Source organism: Larimichthys crocea, chromosome III (genome assembly GCF_000972845.2).
Source record: "Larimichthys crocea isolate SSNF chromosome III, L_crocea_2.0, whole genome shotgun sequence".
Taxonomy (NCBI): Eukaryota; Metazoa; Chordata; class Actinopteri; family Sciaenidae; genus Larimichthys; species Larimichthys crocea.
Window position 1 is genome coordinate 12,893,013 of NC_040013.1, and position 26,710 is coordinate 12,919,722.

Here is a 26,710-nt window from a genome sequence, read left to right on the forward strand (position 1 = left end):
TAGAGAGATATATTTGCTCTCCAGGTAGAGTTTTTCCTGACAGATGATTGCACATCCAATATATGCACTTTAATACTGAACATCTTTACATTTACAGTGACATGAGACACGTAAAAAAAAAAAAGCTTTCATTTTCATTTTAATTGCTTATGAATTCCCCTAATTACTGCAGCAGCAAGCCTGATGAGGGAGTTTTTACTTTTATTATTTAAATTTTTAGCTGAAATATCTCACAGGCAGCAGTCTTAGCATTGAGATTCAAAGCATAATCACCATGTGCTTTCCTTGAACAGAAATGGTCAGTGGGTGGCAGATTCTGCATACATAGTTTGGATTATAATTTATGCATTTTGCATGTGTAGTGCTACAATGTAGTGTACGGCTTAATTTGACGTAAGCATAATGCACTGTTGGTTTTAAAATTGCTATTGTAAATAACACAATATGTGAAAATGTCACGTTTATTTCAATATTTGCAAGTTTTACGATGATAAATTGAATGTCTGTTCCTGCAATGCATTAATTACTGAGTTAGCCTATCACATTTACTGTATCTGCTTCTACCTGCCACCGTCAAGCCATTTAGGTGTGGTTTTAAGTTTTAATTGAAGTGGTGTTCACATTATGACCAGCAGATGTCAGAAGTGTTCCTCAAAACCTGTGTGTTCCTCCATGCACCGACATCACATTATTGTCATCAAGTTTGTTTCCCAGCACATTTACATATAATATTAATGTTCAGTCACATGATACAGGCACAACACAAGAAATTGCATTTTTGTGTGTGTGTGTGTGTGTGTGTGTTGGGGGGTTGTCAGGTATGTAAGTAACTAATTTAAATGAATTTCTCATCATACCTCTCTCTCTGCATGCGCGTGCGTGTGTTGTGGTAATTTAGTAGTTAATGGAGAATGGCTGCAGAACAAAGTGGGTGCAGATACATGTTGTATTCCATCTGTGCATGAGATAAAGAGGCAGATGTTGTAAATGAATGGGTGATGCACAGATCGACTTCGAAAAAGAAGAGAGCAGTTGAGAGGGAAGGCGGACTCTGACAGAGGCAGACAAGCAGGCGGACAGACAAATAGACTGACAATCAGGCAGGCTTGAGCATACAAATAAACACGAGTACCTGTACTGTATGGATAATGACATGGTTTTAGAGATGAAAGCTGTAACAATGCAAATAGCCCTCACTCTCTGCAGTTACCATGACGACCAACCACCTGAACTTGGAGGTAAGTCCCAGGAGAGGTCTGCAGGAGGGAGAGATGGGACAAGGGAGGTGTGTGTGTGTGTGTGTGTGTGTGTGCGTGTGTGTGCGTGCGTCCTGGTTTTACAGTTTGCCAAGTCCATGCCATGTATCTCCTCACCACAGACAAGTTGTCCCAGTGTTGTGCAACAGTGGCTCCACTTCGAAGCTCAATTTGAGAGACAGCTGAGAAGAAGGAAACCACTAACAGAAAAAATTCAATATCAAACCTGCTCAGAGTTTTAATTGCTTGTCTCCCCCCCGCTGCAAAAAAAAGTATTTCTTAAAAGCCTCTCAATCCTCCGTCAATGAGCTGCCCCACCTCTCCATGTGCCACACATGTAGAGGATTCTCTTTGAACTCCAGTTGCCCCAACCCAGAATGTGGTCAGGGATCCACTCACCCACATTTCACACAGCCTGAATTTGAAGGCTGTCTAATGTCGTGGGTGGCGGCAAATCCAGCAGAATTTTCTCACTTCCAGAAAAGTGGTTTACAACGAGTGATTTTTAAAAAAATGGAAAGCTCACACACTCAGTGTTGCACCAGGAGAACAGCCTCTATAGGAGGGAAAACAGAGCCAGATAGGACAATGTGTTGATGACCACAGAGGAAGTCTATTTTCAGACAAAGCAAAAACTGTGTGCATCGCCAACACAGACATGGAAAATGTGTCTTTTAAACATTCTTCAGTGAAGATTATCAAACAAATTATTGTGTTTCATTGGAAGATCTAACAAATTATACAATATGTACGAGAAACAAAGGGGACATTACAGGCTTTTAGATTTATATCTTTCATATGCTATTAAGTTTATAGCTTATAAAGTTAATGGCCATGATTAACACATGTTCATACAGCCACACATTTAAAAACACTAATATTGCACAAATATATACAGTGAGTACACTATCGCTACATGTTACTACTGTACATCTTCTCTCTGTCAGAGGATCTCATGCAAAATGCAAATTTGTATTTTAGGCATGGCAATTAATTTCCAGACTGCACCTATCGTTATGAAGCTAAATTTTAATTACTCATTTTAGGGCAGTTATGGTTGGAGCCCCAGTGCACTAAAGATAATTTGCCTTTTCGTTAATCTTGAGGGGAGGGGGGCTGGGGGATTTACGGCAGCTATAGTGGCAAGTGCAGGCGATTTTTGTGACAATCAGACCATAATTATGTGTGGGGACGCAGCCAAGCGCAACATGGCCCGATGTCATTAACTTGCAGCCCACCTCAGACTGAAAGGGGCTGGGGGGTTGTCATTATTTTCTATTATTCTGAGAGGAACACAAATCCAAATGAGCACAGATAAAAAATAAAAAAAAAATGTAACTAAGCTTGATGCCACAGGCTTAGCCAGTTGTTTGACATTCAGCAGCTAAACCTTGCTGTAGTGAAAAGAGTAGGGTCACAGGGATAATATTGCTTGAAGAACAACGTGAAATTTCATTAGGTCTACTAATGCCTCCCTGACATTAGTGATAAATCCTTGGCTGCTTGCTAATGGGTGCTAAGGAAGCGGATATCTACGGCCTGTGGTAACTGTACCATGTCCGATGGCAGGTAGTTGAGGGATTTGGCTTGAATTCAGAGCCGTGTGCAACAGAAACATGTTGCTGCACACAGTATGTGACTGTGACAGCTCTGCCTTATCAGGAAACAAGATACTGAAGCAATGAGACTTTCTGCAGGCTCTATTCTTACACACTGCTGTGTTATTACTACACTGCATCCTAAACATGTCTAAAAAAATACAGTTTGAGCAAGAAAACGCTATATATCCTACAACGATGTGGCTCCATACTGCTGTTAGTGTGTTCCAAGATTCAGGAGGGGAAAGGGTTGTACAGTATTCATGACAGACATTTTGGAATTATGGATGAATATTTCATGGCCTGATGGACTGAGATGCTGTTGGCAGTGGATACCATTCATACTATCATGCTCATACCAATGCCTTGATACGTCTCCTCCCCTTGAAATGTCAATGCGAAGTGATCTGAGATCTCGTCGATGTTTCCTGAAAAGGAAAACTAAGAAATCGAAACAGGGAGAGGCAGAGTTATTGTCTTACCAATAAGTGCTGATACATATTTTAATCCAATACATGTTTCAGACGTCAAGGGCAGCAGCAGTCATGCTATAAAGTGGAGGGGAGCATCTAATGCTACTCATACCATCGGAACTCCTTTTGGGCTTTTCCTTACGCTGCGCTGGTCATCTGTGGAGCAGAGGAGGAGTATCCAGCAGACAGGCAGGGTTCACCTCCTCCAGCACCCTGCCAAGCTGTCGCTGTGGAAACACCGCTGCATGGGTGGAGCCAGGTGTCTGGTATCACTGACGTGTATCATAACAAGTGTCTGAGGCTGTCTATTACCTGGCTCTCGGGGTTTACCCTGGTTTGTCATTTCTCTCATGCATTTTTACCCTTTCCACTATTCTACGAGCTGGAGCTGCATAGCCAGACAGCAAAGGTTTGAATTATTGGCCTAATTAGACCCACAGGGAGTTCAGATTGAATGATTTGCCAGAGTAATGGTACTAAAGCACAGGTGTGAGGAAGCCAGTGAAGCATATATACACCTGAAAACCACTGTTTTATATGGACGTGTGCTGCTTAGGTTCACAGAGCTCCTGCCTTCCTTGTAAGGAGGGCACAAGAGAATATTGTTATTCTTTTTGTAGAGTTAATGGGGCATCAGTTTCTCAATGGGAAAGTAAATGGAGCATTTGAATGCTGACCCATGTTGGACTGAAGTTAACAGCATTATGAATAAGCAACCTACTGAAAAGTATAGGAGTCTTCTTTTCTTTTCTTTTCTTTTCTTTTCTTTTCTTTTCTTTTCTTTACCTTTCTTTTGTCATGAAAGTAATGCATGTAAAATGTCAGATGATAAATGGGAAATTTAAATATATCATTGGTGGCATCTTGACTGCATGCATTTAATTAAAAAAAATCTATCTTTATCTATCTATTAGGGCTGTCAATCGATTAAAAAAAATTAACTACCGGTAATTAATCGCAAAAATTTCTGTAATTAATTTATCAATAAATTTATCAATAAATTAATTGCATTTTTCTGAGACTGAAGCTTATAATGAATATTTATTTATGTAAAATGATCAAATTCATGTAAAATAAACACAGAAAGTATATTTAAATTCATTCATTTTATTGGCTTAAGGTGCACATATGCACAGTGCTAATAGAAAAAAGCCGGATTGAGGAAATATACTGACGAGTGTCACACTCCTGTAGTGTAGACTGGCGAGGTCCCGTGGAGGTAATTTCAGCAGGGTGTTTTGCTTTGAGGTGATATGTTAAAGTCATGTTACTTCTGTGGAATTTAAATTCGGCTTTGCAAACTGTGCAAATTGCCTTGTTTTTGTCCAACGAGCTGTCGGGCAACTTTTTAAAATGAAATGCTCCCCCTAAAAGTCCGTCCTTATCCATTTATAAAAATAAAGTATTTGCATGCAAAAAATGTAAACTACAAAATGTTTTTGTGGTTGAATATTTGTAATTATAACAGTGCAGTTTGTACAAGGTACAATAGGTATTAATACATGTATGAGAGTGTTGCTGAAAGCCAAAACAGCTGCACCACCAACCCTGCCTAAACTAATACTGTGTAATTTGATATGACTAAAAAAACTCTGGATCCTGTTCAGATAAGATAAAAGGCGAGGTGCTACAGATAACGACACCTCCAGTGACAAGGTAAATTTACAGAGGACCTTTTCTCTAAAAATACAGATTTAAGATGTCTCTGTTGTGCCTCCGCTTCTTTGAACAAGGCATTAAAGTTTTGCAGCTTCAGGGATGCTGTTCAAAGCTTAAATCTGACCCCATGTTGAGGAGGAAAGCAAATAGACATAGTTCCCCACAGACATCAATTAAGTATCACATTATTAATGAAATGGAATGTTGCCAGTTTTCACTGCAGGTATATCAACCTGTAGTGGACAAATAAACTCTTGTGTAAAAGAAGTCAGCACGGTGAAAGACAAAATTAAATGGATGTAGCAGCAACAATCAAACAAATGATGTGAGACTAAGTGCAGCATCAACATGAGATTAAATCGTGGTAAATCTGTATAATAGCACACAGTCAGTATAAACGTTTTATGTAACTGATTTGAACATTTTATTTGTCTATTATATTTGCCATTACTTTGCTTTCCTTATTTCCTTTAGTTAAAAAGCCAGCTTTTAATGGACATTCATTACCACTGCTTATTACACAGCTTTGTTGAATACTCGATTCTGATTGGTCGGTTATTCCACATTCTGTTATTTCTGTATAACAGACCACTGAAATGGACACAGTTCTGATCAAAAACTCTGGGGAACCACAATTATTTTAAATCAGTAAAATGATTTTTAAATCAATAATTTGACACTAAATAAAAAAAATTATCTTGTAAGTAGTTGTGCAATAACCTCGTCACTCTGTCAGGGTTTATATCACAATAACCCAATGACCTGGCTCACTGTACATTATCTCTTACTTACCATGCCTGTAACTTTAAATGAAATAAAATTATAATAATAAAACCATTTTGCAACACATACAGTGTATAAAAACAAACTCAAGAACAAACATTCAGCAGAAGAGGCCAGTGCTCCACAGATAAGTAATTTTGTATAATTCTTAAGTTGTCCAACAGATTTCTGTTTTCATTTGACATGATAGTAAGGTAAGACCATGCTACATGAGCAGCAGAACGATCCATAATAGTGTGGATAATGCATAAATAGAATTATTGACCTTATCTTGCTCTTGTGAAAGAACTAAATGTTTTATTCTGACCCCCATAAATGTTAAATCCAGGACGAACCAGACGCTTTCTGAGAGACGGCAAATAGTTTTTGAAGGTTCTTTGGGGATGATAGCTTGGAGTTCTTAATAAGGAGGTTAGTTTTTCTCTGATAGCACTTCTTTTGAACTGAGCAATCATGAATCACTTTTCACCACCGCAATGGATTAACTGGACACCAACTGCTGCAATTTGAATGCAGGTTATTTTCCAGCTCATTAAGCATATTGATAACAGTAAACAAATGGTAGAATTTAAAGAGGCACAGAATCACACCTCTATAAGCACTTTCAGTTCAGTTTTCTGGTATGGCTTGTGTGCATCAAGAAAACTGACACTGTATAATTATGGGCAAAGTAAAGAGAGATAAATTACACTAATCTTTGATCCATAGTTAGGTATCCTTTTAATCAGACACATTATGACTGTTCCTTTTTTGTCTGACTTACATTGCCTAATCAGATGAGCTGAAGCTGAAGTATCCCTCATTACCTCATCATACCTTAAATCATCATCAATTTTAACCTTATCTAACATTTCAAATGTTTTATGATTTGAACTGTTTATCCATTACTTTTTATGTTAACTACCGTGTTTCAACTTTAACCATTATTCATTACTTAATATATTTTAACAGTTTCTCGGTTAGGATACTGTAAGCTGACTAGTTCAACTGTTTATAGCAGCTAGTTAAATTTTTTACAACTGTAACTTCTAACTATCCAAGACTTAGCCAGAGTTTACTATAGTTATTTATTCATGATTTTTGCACAGGGTCAGCAGCACAATGAAATGTGTTGGATGAGAGAAACAGGTCAGCTCAGCCTATAGAGCACTAGCTGTGGTAACTGTGCTAATAAATAAAAATAAGCTAAAGAAATAAAATACAATAAAATGAAAAAATAAGTAAAAACCTGGAGTGATATACATAAAATAACCAAATAGAATAAAAGAAAATATGTATTAGTGTACCGTCTAAAGTATTTATAAGTCTACTCTGCACTGTATAAATGTGAAAAGGCTGTGTTCTGAATACTATATCAACAGAATGTATTACATTATTTAAAAGATATGACAATTGAGGATTGAGGGTGAGAGTGAAGTGACAGGTGTGTGCAGGGGTATTGCACAAAAGAAGCAGTCCTAGAAGAGTGGCAGCAGTCATGGTTGGAAGTGCAGTCCTGTTACATTGAGAAGTCTGATGACTGAAGACAGCTTACTGCATACTGAAAAGGATAAGTATCACACTAATGTGTAACCCTGTTTGGCTTTATTTTCCTCTTCAATGTGAATATGGACATGGATTTTTTCAATTCATTCATAATTTCTATTTTATTTTAGATCAACAAGCTTCACCGTGTAGGTTTACACCTCCCTGTGGGATGGGTGGATGTTAATTGTTACTGATTACTGACTGATTTACAGACTGTTATCTTGCCAGTTACCAGTTAGCTCTTCCAGTTTCTTCCGATAAGTAGTTCATAGGGCAAAAAGCTAATGTAGTATCCGAGGATTAAAGAGGCTAGTTCCCACATCAGTCCACAATATATTGTGGGGATCCACTGGGAAACTTTCATTTTGCTGACATTAGTGTCCGATGTTTGCTTTTCCAAATTGTACTACTTCCTGCCTCCTCTGAGAGAAAGGTGTTGGGTCAGATCCTAATTTAGACCAATAAATTTAGGCCCCTGGCTGCTGGGGGAAGCACTGTCACTGCAAGATTGATTTTATCGCGTCAGCCCTGAAGTGTGTTTGTGTGAGTGTGTGAGGGAACAAAGGGTGGTTTAGGCCCTCTCAGCCTCCACCGGGATTTGAAATGGCTCTTACCATCTGCTGAAACCAGTCAATACATCCCAAAGCATCATGTAGGGCCTCCCTATATTCTTCTATGATTGACTGGAAAGGTCACAAGCAGCATTAAGAATAAGCAGCCAATCAACATGCATGCCTTTACAAAATGCCAATATCTCATCAACTCCTTTAAATGGTCATCATGCTGACATTAGCCTGCTTGAATAACCAAAATAAAACTTCTTTACTAATAAAACTAATCTATCTAATCACCTAAAAGATTTTAGAGCTATGTATACGTGTCAAGCACTAGAATATAATACAGCTCTCTATAAATAAACTATAGGTTAAAAAGCGAGCACCGTGCCAACCCACTATTTTTGTCTCAGCAGACATGAACAGTGCAGTATTGTGAAGTCGTCAAAACATTGAGTTTGAGAATGCCTTCTCTGATGCATTAAGAATTAATAAATTATGAGAGGTATGAGGTGTGTGCTTTCAGGAGCAGCAGCAGTATCTGCTGGAGACCAATGAATAATCTTCAATCATAGAAATAAAATGTGAATTCTGTTTAAGCGATTTTGTTTTTGCTCTGGTTCAGTTCAGAACCCTTAAACTGGAACTTGAACCCAGAGGTCAGTACTGATTGCTGATATTGATATTTTGATTATTTCAATGTAAACAGTGGAAATTTGTGTACTAGTTACATTCCTTTATCAAAGTGCAGCATATCATTGGGAAGTAATAAAAAACAAGAGTAAACAAAAATTGCATGCTGCATTCAAAATTAAAGTAAGTACATTATGTTTAGATTTTAATGGTCAGCTTAAAACATCACATTATTGCAAACTTAAATGTGTCTTCAAAAATCTTTATTCAAGGTTTTATTTTAAAGGTCCATTGTGTTATATTTAGGGCCTGTATTCACTGATTATGGTAAAAAAAGAAAAAATCTAATTCAAATAAATAATATGCATAGCTATGTTTTCATTGGTATATAATTACCTGAAAATATAAATTGTCATGTTTTTTTTTACCTTACAATTAAGCCACCATGTTGAAACACCATGTTTCTAAAGAAGCCCAGAACAGACAAACTAAACGCTGGCTCTAGTTGGGGGCTGTTTCATATAGTTTGTCCTTAAGGAAAGATAGGGATACAACATAAACTCTTCTTTATAAATATATAAACGTGAATAGCATTATCATCCAGACTTTTGGCTCTGTTACTTAGCTGTAGCGACACTGTTACAAACTATACTGTACATACATATGTCTGCCAATTATATCTTTGGACATTGTCAGACAGTAGATACCCAAAAGCAACAAAGCAAGATCAATTCCGCATGACAAGGTGCATGGATGATGCCAGAAGTCTAGGGCTCATCTTGTTCAGCTGAGCGTGAAGGGTGCAAGTAATAATAAACCACCAGAAACAGACTGAAAAAACAAAGAGTGAGAGAATGCATGGAATGATTTATAAGAGAGAATAGTTGGTAATGGTTTGGGGGTAAACAATAGTGTCCCTCTGGCCTGGTCTGCATTTCATACTACTGTGATGAAGCTGTCATGAGCACACACCACTCCGGTAATACAATCCTCTGGAGGACGTTTAGTTTTAATTTGGATGTCAGAAGAAAATGATTGACTTTTATTGTTTGTTTGAGTGTGTGTGTGTGTGTGTGAGAGAGAGAGCGAGAGCGAGAGCTTGCATACATCTCTACCAGTCTCTGTCTATCTGTCTATATATTCAGGTGCACATGAATATTTATTTTGCTTGTGTGAAAACAGTCAAAAACACTTAAAATTCAAAAAAACATTCTTGCTTTTTAAATTAATCACATTTCAATTCAAACACCCGAATGTCTTCTTCCACAGTTTATTTTTTCTTTCCTCTGTTTTTTCTTCTTCTTAAAAGGCAGTGAAAGGACATGAAAAACACTTAGAGCACCACCATTAACCCTTGTGTTTAACTGAGATTGGTTTTGCTGTCTTGTTTTTCAATAACAACCACAGTTGCAAAATTTACACATTTTTTCTCTGACCTTATTAAAGCCTAATATGTAGAAAATTATTTTAAGTATTAAATTGGTGCCAAAAACTGGGCATGTCATTTGTTGAAGAAATATTGTTATCACACCAAAACAAGGAAATATTTCATGTGTTAGATATTATTTTTTTTGCGCCAAAAAGCAACTCATAGACCACAATCAAATTTGTTGCGTTTATAGCAATTCTCATGTCTCCTGTTAATTCTCAAGTAAAGCATGTTTTCTGAGATGATAAAGAGCCCAAACAGAACATCAAGGTAACCTTAAGTTTGTCTCTCTGTCTAAAACAGACTTCACTTTTCCTTTTAACAGCAAATACTATGCAGCAAGTTGATCCAGTATATATATATATATATATCTATACCTATATCTATATCTTATATTATATATCTCTCTATTATCGACATGTGTATTCCTGAGGCCTATATCTGTGTCCATTATTTTATCCATGTCCTTCTAAAGTCTGCATTAAGTTTTACAACTTATGTATTGTTGCTTGCAGCAATGTTTGGTTTAGAAAAGTTGATAAGCCCAAGGGCTGCAGGATTTTCTCAACTAGTCTAGAAGCAAAAATCAAATATCCAACCTTAGCTGAACTCTAAGAAATAAACAAATCTAAAAAGTTTTTCACTCAACAGCCCTGATGTGGAGAATATTTACTGTATTTATTTGCTTATCAGTGGTCAGCACATCACAGATAAGAAAAAGATTCCTGATTAGAAAATATTAGATTCACAGATGGCTGTAGGCTGAATATGTAAAAGACAAGAGGAGTTAAACTGAAGAAGAGTAAAGAAAATAATGTATAGACTCAGAGCAGAACAGCTCAGCAGGTGTCTGGCTTTAATACACAAGCTAGTCCCAGAGTGATAAATAGATGTGGCATGAAGTGTATCGTCATCAGAAGAGCTTCATATTCTCTTGAGCAACTGGGCATCATAAACAGCATTTCATTAAAATGCTTATTTCTGTCCTTCAAATAAAAAAATCACACACTGTTTGATACGTGTGGATACTGATAACTAAAGTGACTGCTGCATTTTACCACATATTTAGAGCAGAGTCATGCTGAAAGCAAACAGAAATTTATTTTAAAAGGTTTTTGTGTAATTATTGTGTAGACTGTGTCCTGGAAGACAAACACACACACACAAAAAAACAGGGCTTCTTCATAGAGCCTTTAATGTTGTTATTAAAGCTTCCCTGGAAGGCATAACTATCGACCTGAGTGTGGACTCCTTCACAGACCACTGCACTCTGCTGTCCCGCCCCGCTAGTGCCATCAAATCAATCAACCTTTCTAATTAACTGCATCCAAATACGGCATCGTCTTCTCTGCCTGCAAAAAGACCCCTTTTCCACATCACCTCGTGCACACACAGGATGTTCTGCGTGCCCTGAACTCGGTGCTATTTCTGCCTGCACCCTGCTTCTAACCTCACGCTCACCGTCCTCACAAGGTGCTCAAATCCCTCCCTTTGAACATTTTTCAAAGAGGTCCAAACAACACTTTTGACCTCTTGGTAATTTAGCCTATTTCTGCCTCCTTATATTGTAGCAGAATTTTCATTTTTCCATCATTGTTTTGTATTTTGGAGGAAAGTGACTCTGAATCTCTGTGAGCGATTGTGGATGTATGACAAAGTACGTCTTTGAGGGCTGATAAAACAGGAAGCTCTGCAAGGAACAGCTGCTCAACACTACAAATCAGTCTCTGCCAGCCAACTCTCTCTCTCTCTCTCTCTCTTTCTTCTCTTCTTGTTTTCTTAAATGCTCTCTCTTCCCTCCCTGCTTCTAACAGGGCTGGGGAGTGGAGCCTCCTCCTCATAGTGACGCCGCAGGGTACTTGGAGGAGCTACAGATGTGTTCCTCCAGAGCCGTGGACCGCACCATCTCTGGTGATTTTTCCATGCGTCCGACTTTTTTTCACTTCATTTACAATCAGTCCACATTTCAAACTCAATCTGAAAATCAGCTTCTCATCCATTTCATCTCACCCCCCTCTCTCTCTCTAAGTTGTGGCATTAATTGAAAATGCACACTGTAATCAGATCAGCTGAATAAAGATGAGTGGTTTAAAGATGTGAGATATGAGGGACAATTCACATGGCTCTGCATGAGAAATGAAGAGTGGTTGAGATAATGGGGATTTGGGTTTGATCAGTGGATGAGTTGCTAATGGTATGTTTTGGCAGGCAGTCCACACTGCTGTCTACCAACGGTGGCAGAAATAGTTTGACTCTGAAATACAACTCTAGAAAAAAAATGGCACTGTCTATTATTGTACTAAAAGAAAATGGAAAAAAAGGAAACAGCTACATTTTAATACAAGTGCATATTTTTTGCAAATGACGACAATTGCGAAAAAGCGCAATAGTCAGTGTTGGACAACATATCCCAGACCAGTCTCTCCACTAAAAGCACAGGCTCTTTGGTGGGGATGCTGCTCTTATGGTGACCCAGCAGCAGGTGCTTTCGTATCTGTATGTTATCTGTCTATTTTTAATAACTTTACCAGTGGCCCTTGACTATTGATTGTTGATGTTCAATATCATCAGTGTATGCATGTGATCTGTGTGTTAATGTGTCCATGCAAACCAATTTCCAACAGGATGATGATAATACTAATACTAATACTAATACTAATACTAATACTAATACTAATACTAATAAATAGTTAAAGTTGAAACATAATATCAACTATTTCAACTCCTGTTAAGATACAACAACCCTTAAAATATTTAATAAGAGTTTAGTAACTGTATTAGAGCTGCAACTAACAATTATTTTTAGCACTGATTAATCAGCTGCTTATTTCCTTGATTAATCATTTAATCATGTAGTTTATTTATGTCCAAAAATAGGAAAAAATTATATATATAAATTAATAAATATAAAAATACTCTCTTAAACTGTAGAATATTACCATATTTCACTAAACAACAGTAGTCACATTGCTTTCATTTGTTACTGCCCTGTTAGTCTCTTTATACTTGGAGTCTATGGGTGAAACACTTCTGAAGAGATGAAGTTGAACCAGATTAGATGACAAGAATAATAACTAGACTGAATTCACAGCAAAATATTCGACTTATCACACGTCACTCAAGTGTTGTGATGCCAGTCTCGTGTCCTCGTGATGGCTTGTGACAATAATTTCCTCTCATGCTTTCTCCTTCTTGTTACCATTCAGACTGTGACTATGCCAAATTATCCTCACCTGCCAAAATTTCAATCGGGATTAATGGAAATAGTGCAGGGTGCCAGCCAAATAGACTCACTGGGCTGGTACCCAAAGAGTTTCATTACCCGAGGCAATATTTTTAAAAGCAACCTGCAAATGTTACAAGAGGACAAGAATGTGGTTAATAAAAAATATTAACAGTTAATGTGGTTTAACCTACATTCACTTTCTGGGCTTATTAGAAAAAGCTTCATGTTTAAAAGAATCCTTTAAGTCTGCAAGGAATTTGAGAACAAAACTAAACCATCACCTGGGGTTTGATTTTAAGATACTATAATTGGCTTGTTGATAATTTAAGAGTTTGTTTAATTAATGCTGGAGTCAGGGCAGATGTTGATGAATAAAATACCTACAGGGAGGACTCCTGTTCCAAGTACAATATCTTAGAGCACATGCACACCAATTAAAAACATCAGGGATAAAGAACGATCTTCTCATGTATTTCTAGCTGCTTTGTAGTTCATCTGTGTCCATTAAAAGCTTCTTAGAGGGCACGCTTTGAGATATGTTTTGGATTATGTTTATTATATTTAATACATCTATTGTCCTTTACTGGCAGAAGGCTGGTGTTGGTGATACTGCATAGAAAAAGAGAATTATGAAAGCATATGCTCATTTTCGCTGCAGTTAGACATTCACTGTATTTAATGATTTTTTAAAATAAAACTAAAGAGCCTACACAGAGGGCAAGCGCAGTGGGCCTGAACCACAAAACCAGCAGGTCTTAGTTTAGAAAATACGTTTTTAAAAAATATTGTGTCATGTTGCTTTTATGTTCTGCGCTGTACCATTTTTTTTCTTTTCTTCTTTTTTATTTTTCCCAGCGCAGTAGATATAACATGCATTATTAAATTTCTTGATGGTTTAACACATTTCAGATTGGCACCAAGACAGATATTCTTTTCCTTTTCTTGTAAGCTAGATACAATTTAACAGTGAACATATGCATTATTCATTCTTAAAGCCACGTTCTCTGAGTGGATCATGCCTTGCGGGGGAAGACTGTTTATTTCTTATTGAAATAATCTCTCAGTAGGAGAAAAGTTGCCCATGTGAAAAATCTGATTTTCTGGCAATGCACCAGAGTGCAGAGGAGGAGCGCAGAGGAATAGAGGTGGAGAGAGGATGAACAAGAGTTTCCTTTGTTATAGACTATCAGACAAGGCAAACATCTCTTATAGTGATGGATGACAGCTAATTGCTACCTCAAAACTACTTTACAGTCAATATCCTGACTACCTGATCTTTTGTTGGCACTTGTCCTGTGTGTGATCTCGTGTTAAGTGTTTCATTTAATAAGCTAATTTTACTCACTTGGGCATGCTCCCTCTCTCTGCTTCCCATCAACATTTCGGTTTAAAGCCAGTGTGCCTGCGTGTACGTGTGTGTCCATGTGCATGTGTGCCTTGAGTGTGGGTGTAAACAATGTGCACAACATAGTTGCCATACCTAATGTGCTTGTTAGCCATCTCCGACTCCCCTGAGGCATGTGTCCCTATCCTAGGACTTATTCATGGTGTGGTTTTAACAAGCACTGTCGATGTGAGGCCATTGAGAGCTTGCAAGATTGCAGTCAATGGCAATTTCATGTGCCATACAGAGTGCAAATGAGCTCTGCAAATATTACTGGGGCCCTCAATCTGTGTCAGTGACAGCAGGAAGGCTGAGGCGCAATAGCCACAGGCCATGCAGGTAGCAGATATTATTGTGTTAAGAGCAGCCAGTTGAACAATCCAAGAAAAAAATTTAACAGCCTTTTACCTGCACTGTCTACTGCTGGATCACTGACATAGCTAAATTAATATGGTTTAGTTTAATTATAAAAATAATATTATGAAACAAATACTTTTATTGTTTGAATAAAGTCCTCCAATATAGCCTACAAAGGTACTTCAGGGTCCAGGATGGGTTCAAACTTTTGATTCTTTTCTGTCTTTTAATGGTGCAGCGTGACATTTTGGCAATTAAATGACTTAAAAGTGAGATAAGAAGATTGATACTACTCTCTATATGAAGCTCCCAACAGCCAGTGGGCATAGCTTAGCACAAAGAATGAAAACAGGGGGGAAATAGCTAACCTGACTGCATCATCCTGAATTGGACAACAAAATATACTGTCCCTTACTGAATCAATATGGGACATGATTTGTCCTGTATTTTCATGCACACATTACATATACTACGTTTTCATGTGCTTGACAGGAGAAGTAATAGAGCCAAAAGAGTTTCATGAAACATAGTGGAGAAGTAAATCAGAATGACCTAGAATGACAGGCAAGTTGTCTGTCACTCAACGTCATTGTTGCCCTGGTTATGGATTAAAATGTCGGCCAATAGCCTCCAGCTCAAGGCCAACTGTAAAAAGGAAGAGGCTGCCAAAATACAGATCTGAATGGCAGCCGGACCACTGGTGGATCAGTCCAGTCTGTGGGAATGAGTATTAACAGAATATTTTCTGACACCTATGGTGGACTTTTAAACCTGAAGCAACAGTGAAGAGGGGACTACCACGTCCGAGCAGCACAAGGACAGAGGACGCAGAGTAGAGACATTTTGACAGAACAAACATGTCTATGGTCTGATGTTTTAACTTAACAACAGATAGCGGTAAACCTAGTAACAAAAACCAGTAGCACTAGTACATCTAAAACAAAGTCTAGGATGTCATTACACCTCGCCAGGCAATAATGTTGCGCATATGTCCCAGTACAAATTAAACAAAATAGTTAGACTGTGTTAATTAATGTGCTGGTAAAAGGGATTTTGTTACATTTGGACCCAACCAGACTAACAATTTTCGTGTTTCCAGTCTTTGTACTAAGCTAACTGGCTTAACACCCAGACAGGAGAGTAGTATCATTTTTTCATCTAATGCTTGCCAAGAAACTAAATAAGCATATTTGCCAGAAAGTCAAACTACTCTTTTAATTGTTTACAATTATAAAAGGGAGTTCAAGAAATGCTACTGCATTACAAATGATATAATCATGCATAAAACATCAACAGAGCCAGAACATTTGCTTAACTTTACTTATCAGTATACACCTTTCAGAGAACAAAACCTGCACAGTTACAAACAGAAATTCAATACCAGGAAATATTTTCTTTTTTGGAAACAGATTAACTACTTAGATAGAGTTCAGGAACAGTGTGCCAACTACAGAACACGAATGCAACCCTAACCTTTTAGGCAAGCCAAGTGTCTTCAGATAAAAGTGTATGGAAAATATGTTTTTAAGGCTAAATGTTGTTGAATGTCTTGCTCCTTCTGTCAGTTAAGTCCATTAACAGGTAGAAGGCTCTCAAAGTGTCATAATTGCTTCTCCATTATTCCTGCCTTTCCAGAAATAACTTGTACCGTGTACACTGCTGAATTATGAAGTGTGGCATGGTTTGGACTGGGTGCACTCCCAAATGAAACAATGTTCTTCTGCCTTAAATATGACAATGAGACTGGGGGAGTGAAAGTGTGAGGGTATGAAATATATCAGGAATCAAGCAGAGTAAGAAAAGAGGGCTTGTGAAAGCAGAGACCTCTGAGAGGAGGGGGCATGAAGAAACCCACTTCATGAATTAACAAACCCGTGGTAATGGAGTCTAAGGTCTCATTGCTATTTGTGATGGAAGCAGCCATGCATTCACTCTCTACTTATTAGGAGGGAATGGGGAGACACAGTTCTTTTGATTAATACTCCCTTCCTTTGTGGGGTTGGTGGGGAGTGGAGGAGACAAGCGGGGAAGGCAAAAAAAAGAAAAAAGAAAAGAAGAACAGATAAGATTACCATGAGGCGAACAAAACATTATGAATCTATACCTGGAAACTGACTGACTCACTGCAGCAGGACAATAACGGAGATTTAGCAACTGGCCAGATTAGCAACACAAGAGGTACAGCAAAGCGAAACAATGGGCATGACTCATAATACTCTTTGACTAAATATAACGTAGGGAAAAGCCAAGGTACACTAGATTTCTGGAGAAACTGATCTACAGTATATACAGTATCCTTTCACAAAGCATCTGCAGCCTGGGTGAAGATGCTCTACATAGAAAAACAGCATTTTAAAGCTGCAATGTGTGCAGCTGACATGAAATGAATATTTCTCATGTTGAATAATGCAAGTATGTAAAGAAACCAACCTAAATGTCTGTGCGACAGCCATGTAAGGTGACTTACTGTACGCATTATCCTGACCAGATGCTGACAGGCTTTTATATGGTAAAAGCTACAACTACACTGATTTTTTTTTTCTATTTCTGGACCATTACAGCCTCCAACATGAATGCACTGTTGAAGAGAGGAACTGCTTATGTCTACTCTGTGTCTGCTTGTATTACTGTCAAGTAACTACACAGAACACTGGTGCTTTTTTAACATACCCTTTTTTAATTGGATTTTTCTCTGTATTTCCTCATATTAGTGTCTACAACTATAGCTGAGATGAACATATGAAATATAACAGAAACAAATATACATGATCTGTCTTGAATCAATCCTCATTATTGACCATATTGATAAAGGAACACTGCGTAGACCGTTTTGTGATTTAGTGCCCCCAGGTTGAGAGTGCAACACCGCTGTTGTAAATATGGACAGTTGTGTTTATGTGTATTTGTTATGACTTTATAATTTATGATAAAAAAGCTAGTAAGTCGACAACTTTGCTAACAGCCAAACATCAATTAAGTGCAATAACATAAGACAAAGCAGCCAGCTAATATTACGTACTAATCCAACAGCAAGAAGCCCAGCTCGGCATCTGTCTTGCAGCCTTTTATTTCAATAAGTTCTCTCCAGATTTATTCTTGTCTGGCAGCCTCTTGCTCGGTCACTCTCTCCTTTCCTCTTATTAACTTCCTCCGTCATCATCTGTCTCATCGCCTATGCCATTATGTCCATAAAGGCTGCTGATCCTGGTTACATTGCCCACTTGCCCGTCAGCATTCACCTGTGTCCCGTGCCTGAAAACTTCCTCTTCCAAAATGCAGGCGGTATAAACATTAACAGCCCGGCTAACGAAGCAGCAGCTAACTTAACTTACCTTAACTTTTACATTAAGTGCTGTAGCCAGAGTACAAAGTGATTATGTAACAGGTTCAATTGTTTGGTGCTGCTATTTTGAGCTGCCATTTTTAATTTACACAATGAATCGTTTATTATGTCATGTCCCATTTTATATAAATCCCTGACATTTCTGGAATTACAAATAATATTAGTAATAATAAGGCAGACAGGCAGAGATACATTTCCTTTGAGTAATCAGACATATTGAAGCCAGACAGGCTTTGCACTACAAAAAGTAACTGCTTTTCCTTGACAGTCTGACTCTAGGTTATAAAAAGCTATTCATGATTTGTAAATGCCATTGTCGGTGTCACATCCAGCCTTTCTTCTCCTTGTTGTTTAGCTGAGCGAAGCTTTTTCTTCCCGGTTGTGTTGATGCTCTACAAACAATGTTAACAGGTCACTTCCAATCCCACAACTATATATCACCTCGATACAGCGTTTGTGTAAAAGCCATTTCAGTGTTCCATCTCATTTCAGATGCCCTAAAACAACTCTGCTGTTCATACTGGTGTTTGGTGTGATTTTCCTTTTCCCATAGATACCCATATCATAATAATATACAAAATAAATAATATGACACACTGAGTATTTCAACATCATTTCAACAGAAGTTTGACATTTCAAATTTAAGTAGAAGCCTTAAGAAGGATACCTGCAGACCCTTACAGTCAAGCACATGTGGAAATTTGGGCAATAAGTGATCAATTTCTCAGGTCACACTTGAGGTTAACAGCAAGTGCCATTAAAAAAGGGAAAATGCTGACTGGCAAATGTCAGTGTATTAGGGTTACACCATTTGAGTTGTTTTACAATGTAACCTGCATACTGTAAAATGTATATACGTTTGATATAAAGCAGTGTGAACATACTGTATGTAGGTGGACTATTTCCATTCAATAATACAGGTAAATAGGGTAAAACTTTTTTGTTTAAATACACTAATTATTTGTTATCTAATTTATTATGTACTAATTTGCATACATTTCCACAAAGAAATCTGTAGTTCACATTTTGTTGAGATATGGTAACTGGATGTTTTTACAGAGGGAATTTTTATTCTGGATATCTATGGCGTTATATTTGTGTCATCTATACGTGCGCAGAGAAATTTCTCTTTAAAAATTGTATAATCAGTTTCATGAGTTGCACAGCTGTCTTTTATTCGCTGTCACATGCCTCTGGCTTCACTCTGTTGCTGAATATGTGCGCGCGATCAAATAAGTGCGCACGGCAGTTGAAATCTGCACGCGTGACACAAAATGCGCGTACAGAAATGATCGTTTGTGCCGCGTGACACAAAATGCGCGTACAGAAATGATCGTTTGTGCGACTTTTGACACAAATATAATGCCATAGATATCTACTTTTATCGGTCAACATGTTTTTATGGATACAATGTTCTATGAATAGGTTATGAGTGATATATGTTATGGATACAATGTTCTATGAATAGGTTATGAGTGATATATGAACAAACCCAGCTGTAAAAAAAACCTTCAGAACACAATAAAACTGGAATGTTTGCTGTGTGTAAGTGTAAATGGAAATGTGGAAATTCTTGAGCATGACAAAAAACTCATTTTGAGAAAACATCCTTTCACTGAATAGGGTAAAAATTGTAACCACCATGAACCTTCCGCAGATGATAAGTTACATTAAGACATTATTTTTTGCCCATGGAGTTTTCTGCAATGTGTAAATATGCAAATGAGGTATTATCTACTAACACCTACTTTTGATTAGTTTAGGAGAAATCTACAGATGTCAAACGTGCCAGTAAATTAAACACCTAAATGAGTATTGTGGGCATTTTCAGTTGACAAAGAATACATGAATACAAGAAGAATACAACAAGGCAAAATCTCAGTGGCCAGAGCATGAACAAAAAATGTTTCTGTCTGTGGTGTGAAGGTGTATTATGCAAACTATCTGTGAGGGATACTTGCAGTCTATTTATGTGATAGAGTTAAGATGAAGTGGTCTTTCTTTTGATTATTGAATAACTCCCAAAACTATTAATTTGGTTCTGCTATTGTTGCTGCTGGCAGTCAATATAATCAATGCAGCCTGTTCCCTTGACCAGTTTTTAGCACGATCACAGCAGTAAAGAAATGCTGTCTGACAGAAAAATCATCATTTTTTTAAATGGAGGCTTTGGAGGAGAACGACATTGCAATGCACCCCTTCACTTCAGTGGTTGAATACCAATCTCTTTTTTTCTGCTTTTGCCTTAAACAAAACATGAAGGTGATTTTTTTGCCACATGTCTGGAGCAGTTTGTGATGCACTTCAAATTAAGATTGTGGATTTCGTCTGTGTACACCATAATGAACATTTGGACCAGCTCTGACAAATGCCCTGAAGGTAAACAGTGGAACTGAGACTAACTTTCCAACTCACAAAGGCTGCCAGATCTTAGCTTGCATCTATCCAGCAACAGGTCTCCTCACCCCCCCTTACCACCTGTCTCCTACAGATCACTAGTTCAAACATTTCTCTTTCATGTCCTCATCGCCTATGCAGCTAAAAAGAAAAAATGAAGGTAGGGTTGTTGTTTCTGGTTCTTACTGACTTTATTCTATTCCAACTCTGTGGCTAGACCTCAAAAACCACTTTCAACAAGCAATACCTGCACCTCGGGTTACCATGGAAACTCTTCACTTAAAAATAGACCTAGAGGAATGAAAGCTACGGGTAGAATATGCCTCCTTGATGTGGTTCAGAAAGATATATGGTTCCGGGTCTGCCTAAAAACAGGTTAGCATCTGGCTCTGTTTTACAGCATCCTTAAAGCATTATAATGTCTTGCAATGCCACAATTGTGTTTTGAAAGCTAGAAAAGCAACACAGCCTGTATTTGCTGATGCAACATTCTGTTATAAAACTGAATTTATTTTGTAGGATGCAGCTGATGGACTCGTTACAGCTGCATGATGAATAAGTGCATATTCCATTTGACACATTTTGGTGTTTTTACAGTAGATGACAGTAACAAAGTGCCAGAACAAGGTGTGTTTATCATATTCTGCGCTGAATGAAGTTTCTACAGAATAGCGTTTTGACACCTATTACAGACACTGCTTCACTTCCAGCTTTTACATACTGTGAAGATGCCTGACGAGGTACCAGCAGGGTGTAATTCTCCTTTGTTTAGGTGCCACTACTGGAAAGACTTAACATCTGGTTTGTGTTGTGCAGTCATATAACTTCCCACCTTTAATTAACTAGAAAAATGAAATTAAAAAAAAGGTGTTTCATGTGACATATTCCTTTACAATTGTCACTTTCCCCTGTCAGTGTATCTTGCAGTAAATGTATACATATCTTCTAAGTGGCCCTGTAATGTGTTTTGAAATTGCCAGAGTCGTTTTCACTTTATAGCTTTGCATTTGTTTCAGTGTGCTGATTCACCACCAGCCGCACACAAAAGCTGCCCTGGTTGTGTTTACACATCAAGATTATGCACAAGTCTCTACTCAGCATTTACTCCATATGTTTGGCAAAAATAATGCAGCCTTTAATAAAGAAGCATTACAAGTGGACCAAATTTAAAGTCACTAAAAGTGTTGGTGCATAAAATACCTGTGCGGTTATTAAATATATTTTGCCTGGGTTTGACGAGCAGCTTGAGAAGTTTATATGCTCTCGGAGTGGAAGGTTCTACATTTTAACTTTTATTATGCTTGGAGTACCATGAATAAGGATGTCATTTCTTTACAGGTTTGAAGTACAGTTATGTATTTCCCTTCTCACATACTGTATATTATATTCAAAAAGCAGTACACATTCCTCATCTTTTGTTGTGCACATGGTTATTTGTGTGTGTGTATGCCTGCATTCCTCTCTGCGTGCGTGCGTCTGTGTCCATTTTATTTAGCATTTTCCCCTGAAATGATTCATAAATTGTCCATATCTTTCTGTTGTTGATCCAATTATATGTGATTGACAGAAAGACAGGGCTCACGAGGGAAGGGGCTCTTTACTCTTTACTCTACATTAGGTTCACCATATCTTACTAAACAAAGGGAGAATAGTAATTTTCCTATAATGAGGGGAAAACAACACATAGCAGCAGGTACTTAAAAGGAGTTATTGAGACAAATATGAGGCACGTACTGCTATGGTATGAAAAAAAAGCCAAGATGCCTTTTTAACTGTCAGAGCAGAGAATAAAAAAAGAAAAGAAAATTCAGCAGCTTCCATAGATACAGACACAACAGCTGTAGGTAAAAATAAAAAGGCATCAACATTTTATTGTCTTTCAATAAAGAATTTGACTATACGTGGGACAGTATCTATTCACATTGTGTACACCTGAGAAAATCAGTCATTTACATCTGAAAGTACCTTTATTTCTGCGTTGTTTTCCTTAATAACAGCCAGATTGCTGCAATGTGCTCTTATGTTATCTGTAGACACTGAATGAGGTAACCAGAGGAATCCAGGTAGTCCAGTGAGCGTAAGTGAAAGGGGATGTCTGAGAAACTGCCGTATCTATAATTGGACAGTTAATTCATTAGCACAAGTCACCTTCTTGCTGGTCAGAACCAGCAGACTAAAGAAAGGACAGGCTGGAAGCTGAGAAGGGATGATGGAGGTCGAGCCCTCTCTGTGGCCTCATTGCACTGGGGAGTTGGTAGAGACAGAGCTGTGTTCTTGGTAAACACATTGGCTGACTGTGACAGATGTTCCAGACATAGGTCTATGAGCAACCAGCCGTTGCATGGATAATTGCAATATGTAGCTCTAGATGGTTGCAAATATAAAAGACTGTAGAAAAAAAAAAGGTAAATTACTCTAAAGTGCAACTTTTTCTAATTATCCACGTATCTCTGAGTTCGATGTGTCATAATGTTTCTCTTATAAGGTTTCCAACATTAGATGGTATTTCATCACATGGATATATGAAAACGGAAACTACATGTTTGAAGAAAAAATAAGAAAAAAAATGAGCTCAAATCTCAATCAGCAAAAGCTTATATTTACAATCACCATTTTCCACTGACGCTCGGCAATCCTGCAGTCATATATAAAACAATCCATTGAAGAGGAAAACGAGATACTGTTCTGGTGTTTTTCATCAGCAGCAGTCTATAATGCAGTGTACCCACAAGACATGTATGGTTTTTCAGCTTTAGCTTTTTTCTTGCCTGAAGTCATCAATCATAAATATTGCTCTCTCCTCCCACGTACATATAAAACACAGCTGGATGCAGCAGGTCCAGGTGAATTGAGTGTACTGTTAAGTCTGAAAGGTATTCTGGGAAACACATAAAACCCACTAATGTACAAAGCAAAGGTAAATTTGCTGAACACTGCAGTCTGAATGCAAAGGTGATATTAATATTAGATTTTAATTGCGTCAAAGCATTTTACTGTAATATCATGTCTGCAGGATATCAGGGTTATTTGTTACACCAGTTATGAGCATTTTAACCGCCAAATAGATCAAATATAAGCTAGGAGACACCGTGTAAGATCAAGTCGCATCTAATGTTATATATACGCCTGTTACTGCCTGATCTCTAACCATGAAATGGATCCAGGAATGGCGATGAGAAGATTATGACAAATGATAGCTGTGGTTAACCATAATGACTATAGATTACCTATAATGAAAAAACAGTCAGAAATGATCACAATACTTGAATTTGGCACAAAACGGTCTTGGTAGGTCATATTTTGATTGTGATATGTAATGACAGTGACAAATGGTTTTCAAGGCATATGTCACATTTGGTCTCTGCATAACTGTGTAACACGCATAAGTGTATTCTCATATGATATTAAGATGGCTGTGAAGGCTGAGAGCAAGCCAAGGAGCAGAGGGATGCACAGCTTTATTCCCTGATAATAGCAAAGTAAGTCAAGTTTATTTGTATTGCCCATGAATCATATTCAGTCTCAAAAGGCTTTACAGCCAGCCTGCCCAAGCTCTCTGTGAAGACAAGGAAAAACTACTAAAACAACACAAAAAACAACTGTGGTCACCAGGTCTGTGGCTTCTTCAATGTACGAGAAAGACCAGCTGTTCATCACTGGACATTATCAAACAGATATAGGCTGTCTCAGTCCAACAAGCTCAACAAAGTTATTCAAAGCTTCACTGATTCACTGATTCTTGCAGTGTGGATTTACTCTAACAGATTATTGCAGCATTGACAACAAGGAGTCGGCAGTCAGCTATGAGGTTGTAATAGTGCTCTCCTTTTCCTCCAAGACACCACTTTGGCTCAGTATGTTCTCAATGCATTCACAATGTTCACTGGCCTTCACTGCCATGACAGAAATTCTCACTGGGAGAATGTAACTACCCAGTGGGACTGAGAGTCCAGCCAGTTTGAGATGCTAGCAGCAACCAGGATCAGATCCCTAGCTGGCCTCTCACTATGCCTATTGTTTTAGAGCGAAGGCACAGCTGCCAGGAATTGAACCCAGGTCCCTGCAGAGGTGGTTGAGTGTTTTACCTCTGTACCACCTAGATGCTTCACTGTTGCTCTTTCAAGCAGCGCCATGAATCTCTTATCTATCAAGCCTTCCAAACACCAGTCTGTGTACGTGGTAATTCAGGCACGCATCCCTATGTTTGTTGTTGGCAAGCAGTGAGGGTTATAGGGGTTCTGCAATGAGAAGAAACATTTGTTTTTAGGATAATCATGTTTAAGTCTGCCCGGCAACTTAAACACTACAAAACCCCATGACAGATTACAGTAAATCTGTTTGCTTCCATATTTATGCACAAGCACCTGAAGGTTAAAGAGGTCATGCTCGCTCTTGCTTGACTTAAAATTTGACATGTCTGCATGAAACCTTGTTTACTTGTGATAGCAAAGCGGTTTGATTATAGCTTGAGTCAGTCACGTGGGCATCTTGTCAAGGTGTTCAACATATCATGCGAGGTTCTAATAAAAGACCTTTAAACTGTATCACATAAACTCCACATGTGAAATGACTCGGAAGAGTGGGCAATTCTACAGAATGATATTGACTGGAAACAAGGTGTAAGAGTCACAGTCTTACTTGATGCTTTTTCACCTGCGTCCTCTGCCTTGTGCCTTTCCACTATCTCCACTGGCAAGATCAAAGGTGATCTTTGATGGGATGGACAATTCATTCCAATCTGACAGGTGGGATACAGTCAGGGATGCCCATCACTCAAGCACCCATCAAACTGTCAAAGACGATTCTTGATCAATCACTTGAAGAGGAGGAGAAAACTGGCCCCTTGACAATCTAGAAGGTAAACAATGATATGAGAACAGCACCTCGTTTAAAATCTACGTGCTCTATCGTTTAATATGCTTTAAATTTTGTTAGAATTTAGAACTATATTCAAAAATGGAACAAACTTGAATTTGAAATTTTCTTTCTTTTCTTTTTATTGGTTGCTCACATCTTCTATATTTTCCTATTAAAAATCTAGGTTTTTCTCAATCTAATCTATTGAAATTATGGATACTCTAGCATTAAATTACATTTCTGACTCTGCCTAAAATGTTGTTTGTTGTATCAGAATTTCCTTGTATATCTATTCTCCATTATTGTAGAAAAGCAATTGAAATGCACGTAAGTAAATTGAACATGGAAGGTTGTGCAATTGCTTCTTTATGAGCAGATTGGCATTCATTGTAAAATGGCAGTAACAAGATAAATGTAAGGCATTCTCATTACTTTGGGGGCTTTCATTTTTATAAATATGCATGACCTTAAATTGTCGCAAACACTGCAGATTAAGGAATGGAAATCATCCTTTCATGCTCTCTGTAGCTTTGTTGGGTTTAATTTGACTATGAAAGTTGCTCTGATTGGAATATATATGAGAATGTTGTGAGAAAATATTATATTTTCTTATATCGGTATAAGAGATTTGTTCACATGCAAGAAGCTCCTCAATGAACAGCTTACTACAAAGGACTCATTGTTGAATGGGACTTTATTACTCTGTGTCAAAACAGTCAATTACAGTATAGAGTTCATATATTTTTATAATGAGTGCCTTTGAAATATGCATGTGCATGCACATACATGCATTCATAATGTACATATAAAGAGACAGAAACTAATTTATCTACTCACGCTGGAACAAACAGAGTCACATGAATACAAATAATCTGCAAAACGCAAGTCATTAAGCGACTGTTGTTTGTATTGAAATGTCAACATCCTTGACAGATCGTACCTCTGGATCTTGGGTCTTGTGGGAGGACACAGAGCTATTCCCAGTAAGAAATACACCAAAGTAAAATTTATAAATAGAAAAACTCATCAACTGTCACATCAAGGAAGACGTTCTAAAAGGTTGTGATACCTCTTGCAGCAGAAAAATATAACGGTTTCAATCAAAAGGCCATTGTAGTTACCTTGTTCGTGCAGAAAGCATTGGTACATGGAATATATTTGCATATATGTTATTGAGACCTTCTAAAACATTTGATCCAAGTGCTTATTTTTTTCTTTTCTTACTTATATCATA

At 37.8% G+C, this 26,710-nt stretch overlaps 1 long non-coding RNA gene across 1 annotated transcript; it reads right to left on the reverse strand.

Annotated features, from left to right (window-relative positions):
• Positions 1-24,084: 24,084 nt before the first annotated feature.
• On the reverse strand, positions 24,085-25,496 carry LOC113744223 (uncharacterized). Its single transcript, XR_003461370.1, has 3 exons — positions 25,258-25,496; positions 24,705-24,857; positions 24,085-24,175 (listed from the first exon to the last, which is right to left on the reverse strand). It is a non-coding gene; the product is annotated as an uncharacterized LOC113744223 (long non-coding RNA).
• Between the last annotated feature and the right edge of the window lie 1,214 nt (positions 25,497-26,710).